This window comes from Centroberyx gerrardi, chromosome 12 (genome assembly GCF_048128805.1).
Source record: "Centroberyx gerrardi isolate f3 chromosome 12, fCenGer3.hap1.cur.20231027, whole genome shotgun sequence".
NCBI classification, from domain to species: Eukaryota; Metazoa; Chordata; class Actinopteri; order Beryciformes; family Berycidae; genus Centroberyx; species Centroberyx gerrardi.
In genome coordinates this window covers 26,344,787-26,351,820 of record NC_136008.1, presented here as the reverse complement: position 1 = coordinate 26,351,820, position 7,034 = coordinate 26,344,787, and positions in this window count along the sequence as shown.

Here is a 7,034-nt window from a genome sequence, read left to right as displayed (position 1 = left end):
CATAAACCGGATTGACACCCATGACATCACGAGCGCGAGCTGCACCTTATCCCACGGAGCAACTGAGACGCCCAATTCTGTCACTTATTTTGTAGGATCTGGTGTGCTAGATATCCCTCTAATGCCATCGGAGGGACGTGCACAGACTTAGAAACCCTAGTCAAGCATTCAAAGAAAGCAGTGAGATCAGTTTTGTCATTAGGGGTATCAAGTAAGAAGCTCCCGTCATGCATTCAGTTTACTCATTAAATTAGGCCCATGGCACTTCCACAAGGCAGTTATGACATGACTACCAATTTTTTTTTTATATATTCCTACATGGGAGTAATTTGAGACAAAAAAGCTTGCTGTGTTTATGTTTCACGCCTCAGTCTTGTTCGAGTATCACCTTATCGAGTTAAATTTTCCCCAATTGTTCATGTTAACGGCTTTCATTTATCTCACACATGATCCAAATGGTGCAGAGCAAATACATGATGTGTATTTTAAACACAAGAATGTGCTCAAGGTATGTCCTGTCGACAAGTCTTCACATTCAGCTGTTTCCCGGCACCTTCTTTTATTTCCCGCCATAAAAGGATAACTGTACAGTAGTTTATGAATTTATGAGTGATGTTTTGAAACTCATCTGAAAACTTAAAATGGACTTGTATGGGACTTCGTCTAACATCTTTCTTCATTTCAAAGAATGCATCCTATAACCCTTACAAAAATATCACATGTGAAATCCTCCATTTCACATGTGAAAACCACACTTTCCACATGTGAATATATAATATGTGTGTCAAAGTCACATGTGAATTCGACATTTTCATGTGATTGTCTCTATTCCCATTGAAAAAACGAAGTCTGTGTCATAAGGTCACATGTGAATTTTCACATGTGATTGGCTTTATTCACATGTGAACTGAAATCTTTACATGATTAATGACAATATATTGTAAGACTGGCTATTACAGTAAAGGCCTACACCGACTTTTAGGGGAGTTAACTGCAGTATTTGCTATCTCTGAAGTACTGCTATACTGCAAACTATCAAAACAATTTGAAGTGGTGCAATATGTTTTTAGGCTATTCTCAAATTGCTATTGCCAAATTCAAACATTTTGGCAGCTTATATATTATGGCTTACACTGGGCTTCTGGGCATGTCTTCCAGGTTATTTTCATTAAATGAGCATCATAGCTCAGTTTTTTCCACCGCGCATTTACATTTAACGCCGTCTGATTTGTGCCCTGCCCCGTTTCCTCGGTGAAAGAGTAGCTTAGGTTGAAAGCTGTAGATTTAAGTGAAAAGCCGTGACACTAAAGCGCACGCTTAAAGCAAAGCTTCGTTTAATTAGCCGACACGACTGACAGATACTATTTAACATGAATCACTTCCCTGATATGTCTCGCGCGCTACGTGGCGGGGAGGAAGGTGCGGCGCAGACATGTCGAGCTCGTTTATAAAGCGCTCCAGACAGGCAGGAGAAGAAGAGCGCGTCTTTTGATGTCTGCCTCATCCACTTGTTGGTCTCACTGATCTAAAAGGCTGACAGTTCGCAACGCAGGGCAATGCAGTTGACTGAGTGTTGTGCACATAGGCAGAGAAGTGATCACATATGCATGCATGTACAGTACATATGTAAACATACACACACACATGCAGTGACATTAGCCATAAGGAAAAAAAAACCTGAATAGTATGTAGTCGTTTAGGATTAAATCACATCAGGGGTTTAAAATATCTCATGCAAAAGAGGTGTAATACATATAGAAGAGATTCTCAGTATGCTGCAAGTTTTGCAAGATTTTCAGTATGTTGCAGTATGTAACTCTCTTAAAACTGACCTATTTTATATAAAAACGATGATAATTTTTTTTTTTTTTAAAAGAGCGCAGGAGTATATAGTATACTTCTCAGGTTTTTTTCAAGGTGCAGAACACCAAAGATTATGTTAACAAATCACCTCAATGGCCTGTAGAAAAGTAACACTTTTCATTTGTTGCCCTCTTTCTCTTTCTCTCTGTTGGTCTCTGTCTGTCACTCATTGTACTTCACTCTTCTTCTCTTTTCCTCTCCCAGCCAGTCTGTGATTCTGTGTTTATTACCCACTTCCAAAATTCCCTGACAATTTTATGTGTTCCTGTGTGTGTGTGTGCGTGTGTGTGTGTGTGAGTGCACAAAAATGCATGGATGTGTATGTGTATATATGTGAGGTGAGTATGTGTGTGTGTTTCAGTGTCTGCATAGTGTACAGTATGTTGGAATGAGCATGTGGAAGGTGTCTCCAACTGTGTTTAATGTTGACAAACTGTTTCCGGGGTTGTGCCTGTGTGTGTGTGTGTGTGTGTGTGTGTGTGTGTGTGTGTGTGACTGTACTAAAACAGCGGTAATAGTTGGGTAATAGTAGCATCCGCTTACTGTTCTAAATTTATGTCTGATGTCACCGTTCTGCCACTAACACTATCTCTCACTTTTAAGACAGTCCAGCACTGTGTGTGTGTGTGTGTGTGTGTGTGTGTGTGTGTGTATGTGTGCATTTCAAAGGGGTTATATTGTCAATATCATTATGATATTGTACATTTAAGAATATAATATTCACACCTATGGATCTAATTTAATAAGACAGACCAGCTGAGAAATACCATACAATTCACATCCGCCTCTCCTATTTCTTCCTTTACTTGTCTTTCACTTTTCCTTTCCTGTTTTTTCTCTCTCGCGCTCTCTCATGTCCAATCTGATGCTGAAATATCCTCCGATTCGGTGACATTTTGATCCCCTCCCTCCGCTTTGCTCGCCACTCATCCAGAATCGATTATTTGTCTTGCATGCCATTTTTCTAAACATCCATTCACCTTCTGATTTCCTCGGCCTTGTCGATGACATTCCAGCACCCGCCCAGAACACAGGATTTACTGGAAATATGAATGGAGGACTGTAATATATAGGTAGATCATGGTAGATACTGAATTGTATAACAACATAATGATCGTGCTGCAGTAACATGCAATACGTATGTTAGAAGAAATACTAGAAATAGACAAAAACTGCATGAAAACACTCACAAACTACTGCGTAGATATCTGCATCATCTGCATACGTGTGAATAAATACATGCACAAAATACCGTAGACACACACACACACACACACACACACACACACTGCATTACATGCACATACGTGAATTTTCCCCGACCGTCTCCACAAACGGGGTTTGCCAGTCTTGGCCTGATTAACAGCCTAAAGGTGCAGTCCACCACTCTAAAGTGTTTACTCACCGCAGGCATTAAACATAACTGTCAATTAAGGGTGGAAGTCGGGGCTCCTAATGGCCTCGGTTAGAATGTGTGTGTGTGTGTGTGTGTGGACAAGCAGCAGCGTCTCACAGTCTGAGTGTGTGTGTGTGTGTGTGTGTGTGTGTAGGGTGTGGATGTGCACGTCTTGATACTTCCGAGCGTGCACGTGTATCCGTGTGCACATGCTGTGTTTTTGCATGTGTGTCTCCGTAGGTGTGTATGTATGTGTATACCTGCGTGTGTGTGTGTGTGTGTGTATGTGTGTGTGTGCGCGCTACCCAGCTTACTCTCCTTGATCATCCGGAGTAGAGAACATCTCACCTGACACCTTTACGAGAGGACAGGACCCCGGACTCGTTTTTTTTTAAAGTCCCCCCGTCTTCTTTGATGTGCTTTATTAAACACACCTGTAACTGATTTGTACACCGCTCTCTTTCGTCTCTCCCTCCCTCCTTTTAATATTAGTGCTGCTTACGCTTAAGTCCAAACATCAGCGATATTTACGGTCAGGTCTTAATGGGTGGATTTAACTTGTGGAAGATAATCAGAGAGCGGTGGGAGGGATGAAATAAAGGGAAGGTACAATTAAAAGCTAAAAAAACTGTTTGCCTCACTTTCTTCATCCCCTCTTTATTTTACATGGAACAGAACTGATAGAACACTTACTGCTCTATGTAAAACAACCAGAAGTGCTGTTGCTCATGTGGGAAATTAAAGTTTAAACAGGAGATACACACAATTTGTGGATTTATAAAACTTTACACATTATTCCACATTATATAACAGTGCAATCCAATCCGGAAAACAAGCGCTGTTCTTTAACCCAGAAAATCTTGCAGAGAAACTCGAGGAGTCATCTTCCCCCACTGAATTTTCTATGGAGCTCTCTGTATTAGGCTACATCCTGGGAGGCACAACATGTCTGCTAATACAGACTGTCCAATGGTATGAGAGCTGCAGTTCAGTGGCATTTCTCCTTTAAAGTGCGTGTGTGCGTGTGTGTGTGTGTGTGTGTGTGTGTGTGTGTGTGTGGGCTTGCATGCGTGTGTAAACGCATGTATTTGAGTTGCCATTCACAAATATTCGCAACAGTTGTGGTTGTACCTGTTTCATAGCATTTGAATGGTTAAAATCTGGATTATAAAGCAAAAGTTATGACTCAATCTCACCCTCCTTAAGCCCCCAGCCCACCCACCCCCATTACCTTAATAATTACTGTTTGCTGTAAAACGTAATGAACCTTCTATTGCTACCATAAAACTCCCCCCACCACCCCACCACCCCCACGCAAACTTCCCGTTGGAGGGACGCGCAGGTGTGCGCGTCGAGAGATTAATGCCTGCGGCGTTTTTTGGAGGAGAAAGGGTTGATGGGAGGATAAAGGACACAAAGAGCTCGTGAATTATCTGCATATACGAGCTGCTTATTTGATCAGCGATAACGGGGGAATGAGTCCACTTGCTTCTAAAGAGACTGTGCTCACACAGAGCCTATGAGCCTATATGTGTGATACCATCAATTTAGCTTTCATTGACAACTAGGCCTCAGCGTGGATGAACACACGCCCTCGTCGGCAGGCTATACGATAGGATTACGCCTGTATTTGATATGAATTAAAGAATATCTATAGATAAGTTCAATTGTTCCCTCATTCTGAAGCATATAGGCTTAGCCAGGGCCTTCTAACTCTACAGTAGACTTGTCTGTTTTGCCCTTGAGGATCAATATCTAGACTAAAGTGTGTGTGTGTGTGTGTGGGGGGGGGGGGGGGGGGAAGAATGCCTGTGCGCAATTGTGACTAATTGCGGCGTAAATTCACAGTCGTTCCTCATAACGGGCGGCGCAGCTTGAGGTTTGTCATGTGCGCTGGACGCCTTGCTCCCATTTTCACCTGCCTTTGCTCTCAATCAAACAAAGAGGTGGGGTGGAAGTTTCTTTTCATGTGTTCAAAGGCGGCCGGTTTGCCGAGCGGTTTTTCTTTTTCCTTTTTTTTTAACAGAAACAATAACTCTTTTTATTGAGAACAAATGTTGACATTTGGAGGGAGCAGCACCAGCGGGTGAGCTGAGAGAGAGAGGGAGGAGAGAGAGAGAGAGAGAGAGAGAGAGAGAGAGAGAGAGAGAGAGAGAGAGAGAGAGAGAGAGAGAGAGAGAGAGAGAGAGAGAGAGAGGCAGGGCCCCTGTGTGCTTTGGAGAGCGCCTCTGGTGCTATTTGACAACAGTGCCGAGTCCCCGGGGGAACCCACCTGAGAATAAAGCACGCATTTCAATAAATCAACTCCTAATGAAAGCGTTTGGACTCTGGGAGAAGAAGCCGGCCAGAGGCTATAGCGTCCTTGACTTCCATATATATATATATATATATATATATAGATGGCAGCCAGTGATGTGGTGGTAAATAAAAAAAGGTGGGTAAAATATATCCAGATGGTATAGTTATCATAAGGCTCACAGCTATCAATATAAAATCAATTATATTTTCAGAGAAGCATTAATTAAAGCTTTTTCCCCCTTAAAATACCCTTTTTTCATCATATTTACAGCAGTTTGATCCCATTTACTGTAATGCATACAATGACTTTACATCAGTATGAATTCTGTCAGCCTGAAAATGCAGGTAAACTGAGTTTAGGTGGGTTTACCCTCCACTACATCCCTGGTGGCGGCCAAATATTACTTCCTTGGATGAGGTGAGGGGGAGGAAGGGGGGGTGAGAGGTGTAAGGGTGGAGGGGGAAGGGGGAGGGGGGTGGTCCAAGGTGAAAGGGAGTCCCGTGAGACTCTGAGCAACATTCAAGCTCAAATTCGACTGGAAAACGAAGGATTAGTTTTTTAGTCTGGCTGGGAGGGATGAAGGAGGCCTCTTCTGTGGGCTTAGAACGGAGCTAAACACAGGAATAATATAGATTTGATCTGGAGTATTTCATATTTCTGCAAGGCCTAAAATTATGGGTGGCAAAATTTGGAATTAAATTTTCACAAAAATGAATAAAAAGAAAAACAGCAGGCTATAATTCAAAAAATAATTGTGTAAATATAACAAACGAAACACATAATAATAATAATAATAATAATAATAATAATAATAATAATAATAATAATGATAATAATAATAATAATAATTCCTTTCACCAAACCTAACCTTTCTTTTCTTTTCTTTTTTTCTAATTGCTTAATTAGCTGTGTCCTAAACCCGTCGTAATAACCAAGCCATGATGAAAAGCAGAGGAAAGCCTGTCCGATTAGGGCCCATCACACAGCCCATTGGAGCTGGCAGATGCTTAGATAGACTTTTATGGATCGCTCAATGCCGCGCCGTAATGAAGCAGGCAGGGCTGACCCATCCTGAACCGAGGCTCCAAAAAAGCTCCAGGGACGGGCCCCGCTGGGAGCCCATAATGCCCGATGCGTCCCACGGCTGTATTAATCACACTGAAAAATAAATGTGTGGCAAGGCGAAGAAGGAGAGAGGAGGAGGGGAGGGGGGGGGGGGGGGGGGGGGGGAGAGAGAAATAAGTATGTCGTTTATCCCAATCAAGGTCGTGAATATGAGGCCAAGGAATATTCCCTGGCCCTAAAAGAAAATGATGGGTCCATTTATAGAAAGAATGGATGGTGCAATCTGTGGAAACTCATATCATCATAACGTTTGTGAAAAAAAAAAACATAAAGCGACATTCATCATCCCATGTGCGTTTGAGTGACAAAATAAGAGAGCAGAGTGAGAAAAGGCCTCAGTTCTGTTATGAA